At 43.3% G+C, this 20,627-nt stretch overlaps 1 long non-coding RNA gene across 2 annotated transcripts in view; it reads right to left on the bottom strand.

Annotated features, from left to right (window-relative positions):
- Positions 1-741: 741 nt before the first annotated feature.
- LOC136884311 (uncharacterized) overlaps positions 742-20,627 on the bottom strand; it is a 108,402-nt gene continuing 88,516 nt past the window's right edge. For both annotated transcript variants that reach the window (XR_010861348.2, XR_010861345.2), the window contains exons 2-3: positions 18,146-18,230; positions 742-1,400 (exon numbers count right to left, since the gene is read on the bottom strand). This is a non-coding gene — a long non-coding RNA (uncharacterized lncRNA). The remainder of the gene's footprint in view (positions 1,401-18,145; positions 18,231-20,627) is intronic.

Below are 20,627 nucleotides of genomic sequence, written 5' to 3'. Positions count from 1 at the left end.
GTGGTGGTGGTGGTGGTGGTGGTGATTATTGTTCTAAGAGGAAGTACTGTACAACTAGGCAACCATCCTCTATATAACATTGATCAGAGGAAAAAAACGGAAGGGATCTAACACTTCAAAAAATGAAGATATTAGCCAAAGAAAGACAAGGGCCACGAAGGGCATGAAAATGAAAGTTTCCCTAGTCCTCGGAAACCTAATAGCGTCGGGGTCGGAAAAGAACAAGAGTTGACCAAGGGAGATCGGATAGGATAGATTAAAGTGAGGAACCTGGCATAAGTGGAAGCAATGCCAGGACTCAGCTGAGGGCCCTTTGGTCGCCAATCCATGCTCCCAAGTTAAGAACCCCTGGGGCCCCTTTCAGTCACCTCTTATGACAGGCAGGGAATACTGTGGGTGTTATTCTACCGCCCCCACCTACAGAGGGTCCACCATCACAATGTTGCTGCAATGTTACTACTCATGTGAACACTGAAGGTAATAAGTTCTGACATTAGATCTTGTGTTTTTATAAGTTTTAAGCTATACTAGTGTTAGTTCTGAAATATATCAACAGTATATTTTACTACTTCAACAGAATTAGAAAGTAAACACTTTTGCAGTGACAAGACACTTCCTTATGATCTGTATCATAAATATAAAATGTAAAGTTCTGGGTTTAGTTGATTTATTGACCTACTTAAGGAGCCTATTTTACAAAGACTGTCAGGGTTTGTAATACAAAAGGAGACACCCAGTGACTGGGAATTATAGTAACATCTCATAATCTCATGGTATTTCATAGGTTCCTTATATTTACAAACAGTATGACACTTACTCTGGCTGTCGACCAACAAACTCACCTCCTACCTAAATCCTTATGAAATACGGAAGTTTAACGAAAATAATTAATCACAATTTTTTATTACTTATACCTTACACTTAAAATAAAAGCACACATATATTAAAAATAACAGAGTATACAATATACATGATTCTCTAGGAATCTGGAACAAAAGAATGAGTACTGACAGACAAACTGGAGACTGAAGCAAAAACAGTTTACAAAAATCAAAGCTTCACCAAAGTAATTTTATCAGCACATCTCCATTTGAAATGTAAAGTAAAATATGGTAAGAGCAATGGTTTCATAATGAGCAAAACATGGTCAAGGAATTTAAGATCTGGAATCTGAAAACTGCTTCGATATTTTGTTTACCACTTAACAACAATACAGACATGGTAATATTCTTATCCGTTCGGACAATTTAAATCTAGCTTTGACGTATTTAACATCTGGTTGTTTGGTTTCTGGAGCTTGTGCCATCAAACTTCCCCTCCAAAAGATACTCATGGATCTTCAGTTCCTGGCAGAACTCCACAAGATTCTCAGTCCACTGCCGAAGTCGGTGTTGTGAAACCTGTTAGATAGAAATACATCAGTAGCGTACATTAACTTTTCAAATCTGAACAACGGTAAGCTGGTGGTGGTGGAAGTACAACTAGGCAACCATCCTCTATATAACACTAATCAGGGAGAAAAATTGGGAGGGATCCAACAAATGATGATATCAGCCAAAGGAAGATAAAGGGCGTGAAAATGCAATACTCCCTAATACCATCGGTCAGATAGAATAGATGAAAGTAAGGAGCCTGGCACAAGTAAGTGAAAGGAATGCCAGGATTCAGCTAAGGGCCCCGTGGTCGCCAACCCATACTCCCAAGTTCAATGCCCCTGGGGCCCCTTTTAGTCACCTCTTATGACATGCCGGGGATACAGTGGGTGTTGTTCTACCGCTCCCACCCACAGGAGGGGGGGAACTTTTCAGGAAAGTCTTTATTTAATGTAGAGGAACACCTTTCTTTTTCCACAGTAGTCATTGGTATGGTTATCAACACTAGCACATTGGGAAATACAACCCTCTCTACTCCAAGAAACATAGCCACGCACTGATCTACGGTCGTGCAGTTTAGAAGTACTAATCACTTACCTTTCAAGCTAAAAGCCTATTTCCCATATACGATGAATTGAGAAGTAAAAATTGAAATATTTATGGTTATTGGGAGGGCACGTGTCCCTGTGACCTTATGGGCCGGCCGCCTTTATCATAGCCTGACAAACAGAGTGATTTGAACAGAAATCCGGCAGCAATGTCATCTGTGCTAATGTATGATTTTATAAATAGCACGTACCTTTTAGATTAAGGTAGCCAAGCTTTTATATCGTATAACTGTTGGGCTGCAGAAGGAATTTCTATGTATGCTTCATTGATTACGTGAAAGCATTTGATAAAGTGCCATGGAACAAGCTGTTTCCATTTCTTGTTGAGATAGATTGCCCACATCTCACGATACAGCTGTTATATAATTTATATAAACTTCAAAATGCAGTTATCAGGTTTGGCAACACACTAACAGTCCCTGTAAAGATAGTGAAAGGCTGTCTTCTCTCACCATTCCTGTTTAATGTCTTTGCTGAGAAAAATCATCAATGAATCTTTAACAAAAACCAAGCTTGGGGTGAAAATAGGATGGAGACCAATGCAGACCATCAAATTCCCCAATGATCAAGCTATAGTTGCGGGTAGTCCAGCAACTTTATCCAAAATGTTGCTAAAGCTGAATGAAAAAGCTAAAGAATTTTGTATTAAAATGAATATTAATAAAACAAAAGTCAAGAGATGAGAGCGGGTCGAGGAGACGTGATGGAGAAGGAAGGTGGGTAGACGAAGTGAGAAATGAAGGGAGATGTGTGTATGCGATGGGAAAATATTAGAAGGGAACGCCAGGGGGAAGATGCATGAAGAGCAGGTGGAGAGTAGCGGTGATATTATTAAGAGATGTGGTGAGAAGGCGAATTATATCTAATGTTGGAAGGGATAGGAGGAAGTGACTAGATTGGGGAGGGGGTGGACAAAGGGGTTGAGGAGGTGGAACAGGAGGAGGGCCAGGCCGGGGCAACCATGTGTGTTGTTGTGGGGTTGGCGAACTGTTGAGGGTGGGGAGCGAGAAGGCTCCACTGGGTATCGATGTCCATGGATTCGGGCCCCGGTGCTAATAAGGTGGTGGACGTCATCTGGAGTGGGAAGATGGAGTCGCACCATGTATATGGGGCCGTTGACGTTGTTAATCCAGAATGCGCGTCGAGCTTGAACGCCTTCTGCTTGGAGTGCCTGTATGATGTCCCGTTCAGAGTTGTCCGGTGCTATCCCACGGAGAACACAACTTGACATGGCGAAGAAGGTGTGGTGGCGGCAGTTGTGATGTTGTCCTGTGTAGGTGGCAGCGCTCGAGCGGTGGCGGGCGAAGTCAGTGGGGTGGTAGGGAGTTGTTGGGGTGAAGTAGTCGAGGAAATTGGGAGGGAAGATGACATTATGGGCGAAGGGTGACAGGTTGTGACAGTAGTAACTGGAGGTTGGGAAGGGGTGTATAGGCGGACGTTGTAGTGGTCGTGGTGGTTGTAGTTGTAGAGAAGGAAGGCAATGATTGCGGATGCGATGTCCGGGGTTGAGACATGTTGGCAAAGGGAACAATAGAGGGGTTCGCGGATATCTGAGCTAGGATGTACGAAGGAGTTGGCACCACTGCGTAGGTTCTATGGTTAATAGTCGTGCCGGAGGCTTGCAGTCGTCGCAGGTCATCCTTGTTGCCCAGATATACTAGAATCTGCGATGATGTTGTAGAAGTTGCACCATCCTCCAGTCTGTAGATGTTGTCAGCTGGAACGCCGGATGTGCGGAGGTCGATGAAAATGTTGTCTTCAGAGAGGTCCAGATCAACATCGGGGATGAGACAGGTAGGCATCATTGGTAGGGAGGCCAACTTCCTACTCGGTGTCAGGCCGATATGTTTTATTACGTCGGCTAGGTAGCTAGATAGAGATGAGGGCCACCCAGCCGAGCAAAAATATTTGGAGCTGCTGTTGAGTTTCATAGTCCTTAATGGAGAGATGATCCTTGCGAGAAGCGATGGTCCCCGTGGAGGCCACTGCATGGGCTACCTGGAGCCACCGGCAGTGCCAATGCACTATGAGGGACTTTGTCTCATTTTCGAAAATTGATGCCTACCTGGCCATCAGATGATAAAGATGTTGATTTCTATAGGGAACCTGAAATATTTGTTCTGAATGAGTAAATTTATAATACCAATATAGTTGATCCGTTATTGGATGAACCCGACTTAGCACACTGGGATGAAATGCTGGCAACCAGGAATGAGTTAGCTGGAAAATTTATAATGTCCAATAACGGACCAACTATATTGGTATATAAATTTACTCATTGGAATGAATATTTCAGGTTCCCTATGGAAATTAACATCTTTATAATCTGATGGCCAGGCAGGCATTAATTTTTAGAAATGAGACAAAGTCGCTCATTGTGCATTGGCACTGCCGGTAGCTCCAAGTAGCCTACGCAGTGGCCTCCACGGGGACATCGCTTCTCGCAAGGGGACACCACAACGCACCGTCAAACACACACGGACGACTCGACGTATCCTTTCGTTTTTTTCTTTCTTTTTTTTTTCGGCCGGGTGGCCCCATCTATAGCTTGCTACCCAGCCGACCCTCAAAAACCAAGGCTGACGCCTCGTTGGCAGTCGCCACGTGCACATGTATCATATCCGACATTGCTCCTACCATCTCCGAAGATGCCATCTGTATCGCCATCCGCTCCACCGGCTACCTCCTCCACGACGCCTATCGCCTGTTAGACGGCGCAAGCTCCACACCATCGTCAGTGATTCTTCTGTACCTGCTAACGACAGTGGATCAGCAACGACTCCTTGACTACGGCGTGTCCATTCATGACCGTTTCTACCCCGTGGACCCCACTCTTACATATATTATTAACCAGCTCTCTGCCTACCCTACCACTGTCCCAGTAGTCCATATGCCACTGATCACACCATCGCACCAACCCACATCGACTTTATCTCCTCTCTCCCCTACCACGACTATCACAACCACGACCTCTACCTCGACACTTTTGTCCTCCCCGCACATCCCCGTTACTCTCGTTACAACTTGAGATCCATCGCCTATTGTGACCTCCTCCCTCCCACTCGCTACAACGGCTCATTCTTCTCCCCTTCCCAACAACCCCTTGACATCCGCCGTCACGCCGCCGCCATCGCCCTCAGACAACGTCGCAGCAGCACCATCGCAGCAATCACCACCTCCTCATAGTCTTCCCAGCTGTGTGATCCGCGGACTTGACCCTTCCATCTCCAGCGAGGACATCATCCAGGAACTTCACGCCGCCGGAATCCCAGCCTGTAGTGCGTGTCGCATCCAGACCAGTTCAGGTCCAACATACATGGTTCGTCTCTTCCTCCCGACTGCCGCCGACGTCCAGCAACTCATTGCCACCGGAGCCATCCTTCATCAGCATCGCTACAGAGTAGAGCCTTCTCGTTCACCACCTCCACCGGCACGCTCGCCATCCCGCACCACCTCTCGTCGCCCCCGGCCAACCCCTCCTCCTGTTCCACACCCACAACCCGTGTGTCCGCCCCCACCTCCAAATAGCTTCTTCCCCCAACCCTTCCCAACACTTGAACTATTCCGACTTCTCACCACCTCCCTCTGGAATATTTCCACTACCCTTCATCTATAACCTGGAACTCTTCACCCCTTAATCACGTCCCAATAATAATACCCTCGCGTAGCTCTCCTTTTCTACTTCTACACTTCGCTTTCCCATCTTCCTCCTCCTTCGCTTCTCCCGATTTTCCCGCTTCACCCGGCCTGAGTGAGGGCGTAACCCTCAAGGAGGCCCGCCTCGCCTTTCAGGCGGGGAATGAAAACATAGGGAAAAAAAAAAGGAAAAAAAGCCTCCACGGTATACGAGGACGAGTTCGACAGCCGTAGTGGAAGGACGTGTTCCTCTCACTCGCTCCTCGCCAGGTGCTCTGTACTTTCGCAGTACTAGCCAGGCAGCTGTACTTGTTAGTACATCTTCGAAAGAGCATTGTCTACTGCCTGTACTTTTAAGTACGCAGTACGAGCATTGTCAGGAAGCACTTTTTAGTGCTATTCTCTTTCAGATTTTTATTTCAGGAAGCGACAGGCACGATGGAACTTCGAGACGACCTACCAGAGAACTTCAAGGATGCAGTAGGGGAGATTGTTCTCTGGGTCGACCACAGGACTGTCCCACTGAACCACGCCGCCCCTGCGCTGCTGGTACAGTACCGACCTGGGGAGGACACCTACAGGGAGGCCTACCTCATCATCGAGCTCCTCACGAGGCTCGAGGGGGCCACATGGAAGGAGCTCTCCCCCGACGCCGTCGAGAACATCGAGAACTGGGCGATAATTAAACGTCCCACGGACCCAGGCCAGATCAGCCGCTACGAGAGGAGCTTCTCTGCTTACTTTCAGGTCACCCGAATACCAGGCAAGAGGAACTGCACTACCGGCATCGGCAGCCAGGAGACAGCCACACAGACGGAATCGAGGAACGAGGACGACGGCGGTGCTCGGGAGCGCCGCGACAGTGCGACCCCAGTTGGAAAGCTGTACTGTACGAAGTATACGCAGACCAACAAGACCGCCAACCAGGATCGTCGACCCCCAACCAAGATGAAGTGGAAGCAGACGCAGGCCTACCAGGAAGGGCCTGTTACCCGGTTACAAACCAGGAAAGTGCTCGTGATGGTGGAAAGCAGCACAGCAGTGGAGAAGGACACCCCTGGGTGTTCTGATGCTGCTGCCCAGGCACAGCCTGCCTGCATGTCTGTCGAGCTGCAGACCTCGATGTGCGCCCCACAGGACAGGGAACGCAGTCGAGTGCTAGCACCGACCGACGCCGCCGCCGCCAGCCAGAAGAAGGAAGAAGACGGCGACGCAGCGGAGCCACCAGCTACCCCGGGGTCACCAGGCCGGGAGGAGGGACACCAGGACGAGGCCTCTTCTCCTGCCGAGAAGAAACCCCCGGGAAAAAGAAGACGACCAGGAAGCAGAAGGCGACGCCGGCCCATCAGGAGAGGACGGCCCAGCTGCAACCCAGGACAGCAGTCGACCGAGGAACCAATCAGGAGAGGACCTCAGCAGGTAGCGGCAGTCAGGTGAGAACAGAACGTCCTGCTCAACAGCTCTTGCAGTGTTTCCGCTGTTTGAGGTGGGGCCACCGTCAGGTCAGCTGTGGGCTCCAAGTAAGGTGCAACCGTTGTGGTGGTGATCACCATTACACGGCCTGCGCTACACTTAGGGAGGTGCGGGGGGCCACCCGGCCTCCCATCGCAGTTGCCCTGTATACCGGGCCATGGCGCGGGCAGAGAGGAAGGAAGCCCGGCGCCATGTCCCACAACCATCCAGCAGGTCCCCGCCTCGGTGGGCTTGGCCTCAATCTCCAGGATTGGACACTGGGTACGAGGGACCTCAAGGGGGTCGGGCGGTGCGGCAGGCACTAGTTGCTATTGCCGCATGGCTCGGCATCCGTCATGGCCCGCGCTAGTCACAGCAGTGCCCAGAAGGACTGATCCCCTGAATAACTGGAATGGTGAGGAATAGGCTTATGACTGTGCATGATACCTATTCCCAACTCACACAATTACCTGGACCTCTCCAGAACCACATCCTTGCATGTGCTATCTACAAAATGTCAGGTTTTACATGTAGGCACCTTTCTATTTCTGCCTATGTGGTTTTGCCCTGACCCTTACTACCCGATTACACCACTATTGATACCCACCACCACATCTGGCCTGGTAGCATGCTGAGCATGGGGACAGGCAGATACTCCTATAGTATCACACTTCCCCTCCTCCCTGCTATCTTTTCTTCTTAGAACTAATAGCATGTCGGAGGCCATGTAGATTGAGTCGATGGTCATGTGGGGGGAGTGGGCTTCGGCCCCCCCCCCCCCGTAAAAAAAACTCCACGGTATGCATCTTGGTGGGTGTGCTATTTACCAACTGATTAGCTCAACTTAGCATACTGGGGCAAAACGCTGGCAACCAGGAATTAGTTAGCTGGAAAATTTATAATGTCCAATAACGGACCAACTATATTGGTATATAAATTTACTCATCGGAATGAATATTTCAGGTTGCCTATGGGAATCAACATCTTTATCATAAGTGGTATGTTCCGAGCTGTCAGTGGAGAGATGGCGAGGAATAACATCAGTAAAGGGGCCAATGACCTTAGATGTTAGGCCCCTTTAAACAACAAGCATCATCATCATGACATCAGTAGATGAATAAGTTTGAGTGGTGTCTTTAAAAGCAGGAAAGATCACAATATGAAGATAAAGTTGGAATTCAAGAGAAAAAATTGGGGTAAATATTCGTTTATAGGAAGAATTGGTAGGGACTGCAATAATTTACCAAAAGGAGTTGTTCAATAAATTTCCAATTTCTTTGCAATCATTTAAGAAAAGGCTAGGAAAACAACAGATAGGGAATCTGCCACCTGGGCGAATGCCCTAAATGCAGATCAGTAGTGACTGATTGACTGAATCACGTTAAATTTTAAAAAATGTTAAAATCGAGAATTGCATTTTCTAAATTTACAAACCACAAACAAACTTTACACCATCATAAATGCTCATGCCCCTACCAATTAAAAGAAATTGGATTGTGGAAGGTGGGGATGGATGGATCCCAGCAAAAACTCTGCAAGGAGTCGATTATTTCTGGGATCTCCTTGATCAGACAATGAATAAAATAAATATGAATAACATCAAGATCCTTATAGGGGACTTAAACGCTCAACTGGGTAAGGAAAAGAAGTATCAGGATGTAATAGGAAAGTGGGATCCTTATGAATATACTAACAGAAATGGCTAAAGACTCATAGAAATTTGCAGAACCCATGGACTAATCTCCAAATCTACATATTTTAAAAGAAAACCACACAAACTTAAAACTTGGAAACATTCTGAGTGGACAAAAGGGGAATAACAGCTAGACCACATATGTATGAACAAATTCTTTCACAAGGAAATCCACAATGTCAGAGTTCTAAGAGGAACGGACACTGGTTTAGATCATTACTTAATTAAAATCAAGATTAAATTCACTCCATTATGAAGAAAAAGACAAAATAGCGTTGGAGAGAAAAGGACATACGACCCTCATCACTTAATCCAGAATGCCCAGTATCGGCAAAGAACAGGAACTACAAGACTAACAGACAATTTAGATGACCTAATACCAATTCTTAAACAGAATGCAGAAGATCTAAATCCATTAAATCGAAGGAAAAGACATGCAGGTGGACCTCTGATAGTGGTAGAACGCATGAATAAAGACATCAAGCTTGGTTGAAATTTCAGATCCACAAAACAGAAGAAAATGCCATTAACCTCAAGAATATCAGAAAAGAATTCATCCAAACTATTAGAAGAATAAAGAGAAAATATCAAAAAGATTTAATAAACCCTATTGAGGAAAATTAATACAAAACAACTTCTAGAGATTATTACAAAGCCTTTGGTATAAACAATTGCAAAAATGTAACTCATGCACATTATTGTTGAAAAATAAAGATGGAAAAATAGCACATAACAATAAGGAAAACACATAAATCATGGCGGAAGCACTTAACAGTAATGAACCTGAAAAGCTCTTATTAATTGATACACATACCCCAATAAAAACGAAATCAGAAAATATAAACACACCTACAGCAAAAGAAGTTGAAACAGTGCTTAAGGAAATGAAGAATTACAAAGCATGTAGAGAAGACCAGGTTTTTGCAGAGATGTGGAAATAACGCTGGCAGTGCGATTCAGACATCCCTCCATATGATTGGATATCAGAAAAATTCCCAGAACAATGGACAACAGTTATAATTAATCCAGTTCATAAGAAAGTTGAAAGAAGTAATCCAGACAACCATAGAGGTATTTCCATCCTTCACAGCACGTATAAGATTTTCTCTAAGATACTATGTAATCAGATCGACGAACAACTTGATGAAGAGTTAGGTGAATACCAGGGAGGCTTCAGACCTTGGAGAAGTTGCTCTGAACAAATAATAACTTTGAAGCTAGTCATGGCATATTACAGAAAATGAAACAAGCTCTTTCCAATAACATTTATAGATTTCAAGAAAGCTTACAACTCCATCCACAGACCATCATTATTAAAAAATTGAAGACATTTCGGACTTCACCCTAAGCTAATCAAATTGATTGAACTTATTCTAACTAATACAATTTCTAAAATTAAGTTCAGAGGAGAACTTTCTGAACCATTCTTGGTAACAACTGGTTTAAGACAGGGTGATGGACTGTCACCTCTTCTTTTTAACTGTGCACTAGAGTAAGTTATGAGGGATCGGTACAAGAACAACTTGAAAAATATAAAAATTTAGCAAGAAACAACATTACATCAAGATAGCGTCAGATATTGCCGCTCCATACTTCTTTTTTATGTTTGATAGTTTTATACAAAAGGTTGCTCAAACTGTCTAGGATTTGCTGATGATCTAGCTCCTCTGGCCAATGTTATTCTGAAAACAAATCAACAAATAAAATCTTTCCAGGAACTAGCTCAAAATATTGGTTTGAAAATTTCATTTGAAAAAAACAAACAGAAATTATGCTAACTCAACTTCTGCTTGCAAACAAAATTAAGCTGGGAGACCAAGAAATAAATTTTATAGAAAAATTTAAATATTTAGGTGAAATAATCACATTTAACCTGAACGAGAAACCAGCATGGCAAAATAGAATAGACAAACTGGTTATAGCACAGCATGTTACCAAGAATACATGTAATAAAAAGTGTCTCTTAAGAGCAACCAAATTGAAACACTACAAAACAGTCACCCAGCCACAAATTACAAATGCAAGTGAAACATTATTCAAAACAACAAACACAGTTGCAATAGATGGAGTACTCAAGTTAGAAAGAAGAATAGTGAGAACCTGTTTAAATAAAAATTATCAAGTAAATGGAGTTTGGAGACTAGCTTCCAATGAAACAGTTAATAAATAAATACAATATGAGACTAGCACAATGAAATTGAAACAAATATCATTCTTAGGGCAAATAATACGGCCACCAGAAAATAGAATCAGTAGAATAGAAAAATTATGGAAGAGTAAGAATAATAGTAATATTAGATGGATCACAGAACTTAAAGAAGACATGAGAGAGTTACATAGTACAATAGAAAACAAATACATTCAAGATATTGAAAGATAACAAACTAGACTACAGACGAAAATCGAGCAGAGAATAGGAAGAGTGATTCCAAAAGCAGAAAGAAAATTACATTCAGAAAGGATGAAACAGTATTGGGCTGACAAAAAAAAAGTCTATAAACCTGACTACAGTAGTCATATGTTGGCTTGATTGTTCTCTTAACTGATCTGGACAGGCAATGTTTCCAGCCACTCTATCATTTTCCTCAGCCTTCATTCCACAGAGGTTGAAGTTCACTCACCAGGTGTTTTACGTTTCCACTGTCTACATCATGGTTGCTCCATGAGGTTCAATTATTCTGTTTACTAAATCGACCATATTTAAGGTTTAAAACCAGATGGATGCTAAAACTACACAGTCAAACAATTTCATGTACGTTTTAAGTCCTTCATCGTCCCTTCAACACTCTGCTGGCAAATTAAGGAGCAAAACCTTATCTAAAGCATTGACCAGACCAGGGAGATGTGCACTTTTGACTCATGCAGACCAGCGAGTTTGTGAGGTTGAACGTCAGGAGCATCCACTTTTCCCTCTGAAGAATTTGCCATTTTTGAGGACTAGAACTGAATAAGATGTACAGATTTTGCACTACTCCAAAAAAACGTATCTGCTTCACAGCAACTCACTGCAGCCTGTTCTCCACAAAGGTTGAATGAATGGCACACGCATGCAGAGTATATGGAAAATTCTAAATTCCCATGGAGGGAATTAGATATTTTTCACCAATAGAGCATGTCAATTTTTTTTGCAGAGTATATGGCGAGGTTGTCGTCCTCCAGCATTCTCCCCTGCACACCCTTATATGCACCTTTCATGTTACTCCCATTATTGTATCCTTGCCCCCTACAATCAGAAAGAGGTGTATTGAAATCAGACAGTGTCGTCTTTATCATATCATTGATGGCTTCTCCATTTTTTTTGAACAGTCCAAAAAAGCCAACAGACGCTCATGGATTTCGTACTGTTTGGCCGGTTCGAATTAATCGCCATATTTTGTTTTGTCACCTTCTTTGCAGGAACGGTGAATATCTGGGAGCTGAATCTGGAATTGCGTCAAATATCAGCACAAAATATTTAGCCTCTTCACGTTCTTTTAGCATATGATTTTTAACAATGGACTCACAAATATCAATAAATTCGTTTAGAATTTCTGGTGACAGGTAATGTACTTGAAGCTTGTTCCCAGTCTCTTGAGAATGCTCCACATTTTGCAAACGTTCGCTAAGGAGAGGTTCATATTTTGCTAACAATTCAAGAATGCCAAGAAAACTGCTGTTTGTACAATCCTCAATTCTGTCACTATCATCTCGATAAGCTAACCCTCTTTTAGCAAGAAACAACATTACATCAAGATGGCGTCAAATATTGCCGCTCCATACTTCTTTTTTATGTTTGATAGTTTTATACAAAAGGTTGCTCAAAGATTTATCTTCTAGGCAATGAAAACCAACAGTGTATCACACATTATGTTACCACCCATTAGCAACAAAAACCCTTGGTGTTTTCCACTGTAAATAACATGACTTGTGAGATACATTTTTTTCATGTTCAGGAACCCTAGCATGTAGTTTCCTCCAGTTTCGTGCAGTAGATCATCCATCTGGTGAGGCAAAAGCTGAGAGCTTAGTCAAACCTGAACTGAAAATCTTACACGGCAGACAGAACAAAGCCGCCTTTGCCTTACTCCATACTAACCAGCCTGTTTGAACACATGCCTCATTTGCCAGTTTCCTTTTAAAAATGGAGGCAGACGTTGTTTGGCCCTTAGAATCCACTGGAAAAGTCATAGAAAGTTTTTCATGTGTTCTTTTAATGTCAGTGTTGATATTAAAATTTGGTGATCCAATGTTGAAATATATGCCAGTAGATGACGATGGAGCAGTCCAAGAGAAGACGTATGACTAGGCAACCATCCTCTATGTAGCACTAATCAGAGAGAAAAATGGAAGGGATCGGACACTTCGAAAAGCGGAGGAATCGGCCAAAGAAAGACAAAGGCTATGAAGGGCATGAAAACGAAGGACTCCCTAGCCCTCGGAAACCTAATAGCATCGTGGTCAGAAAAGTTGACCAAGGGAGGTCGGATACGATAGATGAAAGTGAGGAGCCTGGCACAAGTAAGTGGAAGCAATGCCAGGACTCAGCTGAGGGGCTCTTGGTCAACAACCCAGAGCCCTTGGGGCCCCTTTTAGTCGCTTCTTACAACAGGCAGGGGATACCGTGGGTGTTTATAGTAGTTGTTCATGGTGACTGATGTTACACAATTACCACTAATCAAATCAAAACAGAAAACAAAACAGTTTAAAAAAAACTTTAAGAAGTAAACTTACTATGGTGTACCAGTAATTACTACACAAACACGATCACTCAACTAGAAAATTAGGATTGAAAATCAAACAGATAAATGAACTATAGTGGTAATGTGAATGACAATATTAGCAAGTAACAAGGTTACAACAATAAAGGAACGGCAAGGAGGAGGGGAAGTTAGGCAGGCAGTCCCAACAACCACACGCTCGTCCCCTGTAGACAACAATAGCATGCGTTCTTCACAGCAATGTAACACCCCTTTTCTTCTTCTTTCTTCTTTGTCGTTTAGGCCTACCGAGGACCACAAGGCTCGTATCTACTCTTCGGTAAAGTTGTTGCTTTCTTCTTCTTCCAATACTCCTGCATTTGCTGAATATGAGCCAGCTTTCTCTCTTCTGTCCGCTTAGTTCCTGTAATCTTCTTACTTGTAAGGGACATTGGGAAAACACCGTGTCGGATGGCTTGACGGAATGGTATTTGGTCATGAGTTAGTCCCAGTGGGATACCTAGTTGTTCCATATCCGACTTAACTGACGTGATCCCTTTGTTCTTAGAAGCCTTGCCTCTTCCTGTTAATGTGAATATCCTGTTGGCGAGTCTTTTGGAATCCAGAGGGGCGAAGTGTCTATAAAAGATCAGGCGCCTTTTCCTTATAGACGTGACGATGTCCTCCTGGTGTTCATACAGTTTATCATTATGGCGGTTTCTGAAAATGCCTCCTTCCTCTCTGATTGGTCCTAATATCCTCCTCAGGATCTTCCTCTCTTTTAACTCCAGCTTTCTGAGTGGGCCCCTTCCTGGCCATTACAAGGCACTTAGAAGCATACAGAACAGATGGTTTGACGACCAAGTTGTAGTGTCTGAGTTTGAGGTTCTTGGAAAGGCACTTAGATGAATAGATACTATGACATGAGTGATAAGCCCTTTCAAACTTGGTACATCTGGCATCTATGGCTAGGTTCTCGCTCTGATTCCACAGAGATCCATTCTCCCAAGTACTTAACTGTAGGTACTTTTCATATGGTCTCCTTGATATTGGTCTTAAATTCACTCTTCTAGATGCTGATCTTCAGACCAGTCTTAACCGCTACACTATAAAGACTCTGTAAGTTGTAGGTAGCCTCCTCTATATTGTTTGCCAGTAGAATGAGGTCATCGGCAAAGGCTAGGCACGGGACAATGAGGTTGTCCCTCTTGTACCCAAGCTTCAGTCCAGCTCCTGGTGGTAGCATCGTTTTCCATTCCCTAATGATCTTTTCCAGGACACAGTTGAAGAGATTGAAGGAGAGACCATCACTCTGTCTTACTCCGGTTCTGATTGGAAAGCTTTCGGATAGTTCACCTCTGAATCTGACCTTGGACGTTGTGTTCCTCAGAGTGGCTAGAACTAATTGTAGGGTTTTCCTATCCAGACCAAGTTCCCATAGGATAGAGAAAAGGGTGTTTCTGTCCACAGAGTCATAAGCTTTCTGAAAATCTACTAGGACCACCACCCAGGGATGTCCACCTCGGTTTTTGTAATTGAGAACTGTCTTAAGATTGTGTATCTGTTCTGGATAAGAGCTAGTCTTACGGAAACCAGCATGGTATTCACCTAACTGTGAGTCTAGCTGTGTGGTGACTCTATTGAGCAGGGTTATAGAGAGTATCTTGTAGGTAATTTGTAACAAGGAAATACCTCTATAATTGTTGAGGTCTGTCTTACTTCCCTTCTTGTGGAGGGGAAGAATCACTGCAGATGTCCATCCTTCGGGTAGGGATTCTGTTGTCCATATGTCCTTTATGATTTGATGGATGCTCTACAAAGACTGGTCATCTGCATGTTTCCACATCTCGGCAATTATGCCATCTTCACCTGAAGCCTTGTTGTTCTTGAGACCACCGATGATGTCCATTATTTCTTCTCTCATAGGTTGTTGAGAATCAGGGTTCCTGTGTGAAGGCTCATGGAAAATAAGCTTTTCTTCAGGTTCCTCCGCATTTAGTAGCTCACCCCTTTTCTATTATATTACTTACAAATACAAGAATATAAAGATAACCGTTAATAAATTGCAGGCATTCAGCAAGTACGACCAGACTTTTTGGTGGCTTATTTAATTTACTTTTCGCTTTTTCATTAATTTAGATATTTTTTGTCTACAACGGCCTGGGCCTCTGTCCTGGGCCCCAAAGGAGACTGGGCCCTGGAAAAATGACCCACGAAACCGGTCTGTCTATGGCCCTGTTTACAGGAAAGGCTCTCGCACACCTAATAACACTGAATTTGTACCCTGTCATATGCTTTCTCTAGATCTATGAAACATAAACACAATTGTGAAATTGTCATTCACAATTTCTTATAGCATTTTTCAATTACCTGACGCATACTGAAAATCTGATCCTGACAGCCCCTCTGTGGTCTGAAACCACACTGGTTTTCATCCAACTTCCTCTCAATCATTCATCGTACCCTCCCTTCCAAGATGCCAGTGAATACTTTGCCTGGTATACTAATCCATGAGATACCTCGATAGTTGTTGCAATTCTTCCCGTTCCCTTGATAGACAGGTGCAATTACCGCTTTTGTCCAATCTGAAGGTACCTTACCAACACTCCATGCCAGTATTATTCTATGAAGCCATTTCATCCCTGCCTTCCTACTATACTTCACCATTTCAGGTCCAATTTCATCTATTCCTGCTGCTTTATGACAATGGAGTTTATTTACCATCTTTTCCACTTCCTTAATTGTAATTTCACCAACATCATTTTCCTCCTCCCCATGAGCTCGGTTGATCACGAAATCACCAGGAAGATTTCCTTTTATGTTGAGAAGATTTTCAAAATATTACCTCCATCTGTCCAGTCATTCCCTGGGATCTATTATGAGTTCACCTGAATTACCCAAAACACTGTTTATTTCATTTTTCCTTCCCTTCATAAGATTCTTTATTACTGTCCAAGAAGGTTTCCCTGCTGCTTGACCTAGCCTTTCCAGGTTATTACCAAAATCTTCCCACAACTTCTTTTTGGATTCAGCAACTATTTGTTTTGCTCTGTTTCTTTCATCTATGTCTTAGCCCTTGTTTGGAGTCACATCTGATAAGACTTCTTTTTACGTTTACAAGCTGCTCTCACTTCATCATTCCACCAATATCTTTGCTTTTGCCCATTTTTACACACAGTTATTCCTAGACATTCTCTTGCTGTTTCTACTACAGCATCCCTGTATGCCACACATTCTCTTTCTATATCCTCAACCTGCTTATTGTCTACTGTTCGAAACTTCTCACTAATCATATCCATGTACTTCTGTCCAATTTCCTCATCCTGGAGATTTTCTATTCTTATTTGTTTGCACACAGATTTCACTTTCTCTATCCTAGGCCTAGAGATACTTAGTTCACTACAGATCAGATAGTGGTCTATATCATCAAAAAATCCCTGGAAAACCCATACATTCCTAACAGATTTCCTGAATTTGAAGTCTGTTAAGATATAGTCTATTATGGATCTGGTACCCCTACCCTCCCAGGTGTAGCGGTGAATAGCGTTATGGTTGAAGAATGTATTTGTAACTGCTAAACCCATACTAGCACAGAAGTCCAGCAAATGCTTCCCATTCCTGTTAGCTTCCATATCTTCCCCACATTTACCAATCACCCTTTTGTATCTTTCAGTTCTATTTCCAGCTCTCGCATTGAAATCACCCATTAGCACTATCCTATCTGTGCTGTTGACCCTGACTATGATGTCACTCAATGCTTCATGAAACTTGTCAATTTCATCCTCATCTGTACCCTCACATGGTGAATACATGGACACAATTCTTGTCCTAATTCCTCCAACTGCCAAATCTACCCACATCATTCGCTCAGTTACATGCCTAACAGAAACTGTGTTGCGTGCAATAGTATTCCTGATAAGGAGCCCTACCCCACACTCTGCCCTTCCTGTTTTAGCACCCGTCAAGTACACTTTATAATCTCCTATCTTTTCCTCGTTATCTCCCCTTACCCGAATATCACTTAGGCCCTACTCCTAGCACATCCAGATGTATCCCCTTTGCTGACTCAGCCAGTTCTACTTTCTTTCCTCCATAACCCCATTAATATTGATAGCTCCCCATGGAATTCCATTTCGTTCGCCAAGTTGTTTCCAAGGAGTCCCTCGCCAGTCAAATGGGAGTGGGACTCCGTTACTTCCATTGGTCCAAGGCTTGTTTAAAATGTTCTGAGCTCGGGAAATTCATGAAGCAGGATGGTACCCTACTTTCACAGTCCAAATGAGGGTTTTTCCTTTAACGGGTTATGGACCACTGGTGGATTGTATAGGCCTAGCCGCCTGAGCACAAGGAGGGCCACGACTCGGAATATGTCCGAGATGCCCACTCTCATTCCATAGCAACTCTTATCCCGACTCTCAGGACCACTTACTAGGCCACTCAGCCATTGCCCATGGTTCACGAACTAGGACATGACTACAGTAACCCATACCATGAACCACAATACATAAATTAAAAAATAAATTCCCTTCATTCACAGTAGAATTCATAAGATGTCTAAGACCAGTGAAAATTGTTTGATGAAGTAAGCATGATGGATATGGTGGATCTACGTCACATGAACGAAAACAAATACAATAGTTAGCACTTCCATCTGGCTACAACAATACTGTAAACATGAACATGATAATATCCATGTATAAGACTTACCGCCTCCTTTCGTCTTCTACGGTGTTGCATTCATCACAGATTTGAAACCAAGGGTGTTTCAAGGAGTGGCGCTTGTTTGCTGGGACTGTGGAAAATCAACCATTATTAGTTTTGTTCAGTCACAGTCCATGCTTAATAACATGTTTTGCTAGTTAATGCATCATATGTGAGATAGCCCACAGGCTACGTTTTGGAACATTTACAGTAATCCCATAACCTCTTAAAAAAGAGGTATAATTCCATCCAGAATGACAACTGTTTCAGTGAGTACATTCTGACTTGATCAAGAAGTTTATTCAAATTCCCAATTTTCACCCGTGGGGTGGTAATTACTTCAAAATGAGTTGTATCTGTTGAATTTCAACATCAGCCTGGTCACTGATGGTGGTGATTTTTGTTTTAAGATGTTTTAAGAGGAAGTACAACGAGGTAATCATCCTCTCTGAACAAATTAGTGGAAAAGAAATTTAAAATATAAAACAAAATTATTTATTCAACAAAGGAATTTGGAAACACAGTACAAAATAAAACAAAAAAACAATTATAGAATTAGGCCGAAATGATTACTAACGTATCAAAAGGGTACGTACGTTAACCGAGTAACACTACACTTGTAATTTATATACCCTTGATAAGTCCACTGTCGCACATAAAGCGGATGACAAGATCAGCAGTAGTCGCGTCATCAGCTAGTATGCGTTCGAGTGTTTCCTGCAGGCCGAGGCTCCGTCTTAGGCCGGAGAGATCGGCGCACTCTGTGAGGATGTGGGCCACGGTGAAGTCGACACCACAAAAACACACTGGGGGGTCTTCCCTCTTTAGGAGATAAGAGTGCGTGGATCGTAAATGACCTATCCTCAGCCTGCACAGTACTATGGCCCCTCTCCATGAAGGTCGGAAAGAGGACCGCCACACGGTAGTTGTCTTCTTAATTGCTCTCAGCTTGTTGGGAGTTCAGATATCTAGCCACTCCGATTCGCAGGACGCCAAGACGGTTCGACATAGCTGAGAACAAATGTCCTTAACAGGTACATTGACTGGTCTTGGAGGTAAAAGTACAGCTTCCTTTGCAGCTTCATCCGCAAGTTCGTTTCCTGCAATCCCAACGTGGCTTGGAAGCCACGCGAAAGTGATTCTGGTGCCAGCATCCCATAACCTGGCTAGAAGATCATATATCTGCTGCACCAGTGGGTGTTGCGGGAAACAGGTTTCAATAGACTGCAGAGAACTTAACGAATCGGTACACATAAGAAAGTGGCTTCTTTCGTCATGCAGTGCAAACTGCATAGCCTCCAAGATGGCGTAAAGCTCTGCAGTATACACTCTACATACTTTAGGGAGCGGGATCTTCATGCTCATATCATCAATGACGAAAGAGCAACCAACATCATCTCCAATTTTAGAACCATCCGTGAAGATAAGTCTCGCAGCTGGATATTGGTGAATGAAGTCCTGGAAAGACCTCCGATAAACGGAGGAATCCGTGTTCACCTTGGGTCCACGGAGCAGATCTAGACGTATATCCGGTCGCGGAACCAACCACGGAGGTACCTCGCTAAGAGTTCGTTCAAGACAACCACCGATATCAATATTCCAATCATGACACAAGCTATCAAACCGAAACCGAACCGGCCGTGTGGCATTTGCCTGGTCTTGGTACCGCTGGTGGTATTGGGTACGATAGATGCATTGATAGCTTGGATGTAGTGGCATTTCATGAATTTTGGCAGCGTACGTGAGGAGTAACTGCTGCCTCCTTATCTGTAAAGGTGGAACTCCTGCTTCAGCGAGTAGGCTGGGAATGGGGCTAGTACGGAAAGCACCCGTTGCCAGCCTTACTCCACTATGGTGAATACTGTCTAAAAGGCTCAGCATAGAAAAGTTAACAGAGGCTTCAGATGAGAATTAAACGATGAACTACATGTTACCTCCATGTCAACTTAGAAAAGAGTTCAAGAACAATAAAGCTTCAGGAAAGGATTTCATATCTGCAGAACTATCTAAGTATGGCAGTGAAATTGTATTTGAAAAACTAGAGGACCTATTTGCCAATATTTGGGTGCACGGTGGAGCTTGTAGCATGACATATTAGTAATCAACGTGGTGTGGATGACCACAGGCCCTCAGTTCACATCTTTTTTGTTGAGGTTCAGAGAAGCTGGTTACTGACAGAAAATAATGATGAATCTAACACAACTAAAGCATTAAAAATACAGTAATTAAAGAGTGAAATCTGGAAGCATGTGAGCCCCCAAATGATCAAGAACCTATGCTAGTTAATGCAAGAAATCTGGAACACTTGTAAGAGTCCCGATGATTGGAAATTAGCCTTAACACACCCACTACACAAGAAATAGGACAGAACAGATGTCAGCAATTACAGAGGCATCTCACTCCTTCAAAATAACTGTACTTTTAGCATTATTTTTCAAAATAACTGTACTTTTAGCAGTATTATTCAAAATAACTGTACTTTTAGCAT

This window comes from Anabrus simplex, chromosome 12 (genome assembly GCF_040414725.1).
Source record: "Anabrus simplex isolate iqAnaSimp1 chromosome 12, ASM4041472v1, whole genome shotgun sequence".
NCBI classification, from domain to species: Eukaryota; Metazoa; Arthropoda; class Insecta; order Orthoptera; family Tettigoniidae; genus Anabrus; species Anabrus simplex.
The sequence above is the reverse complement of the archived record's forward strand: the minus strand, read 5'-3'. Positions and strand labels throughout refer to the sequence as shown.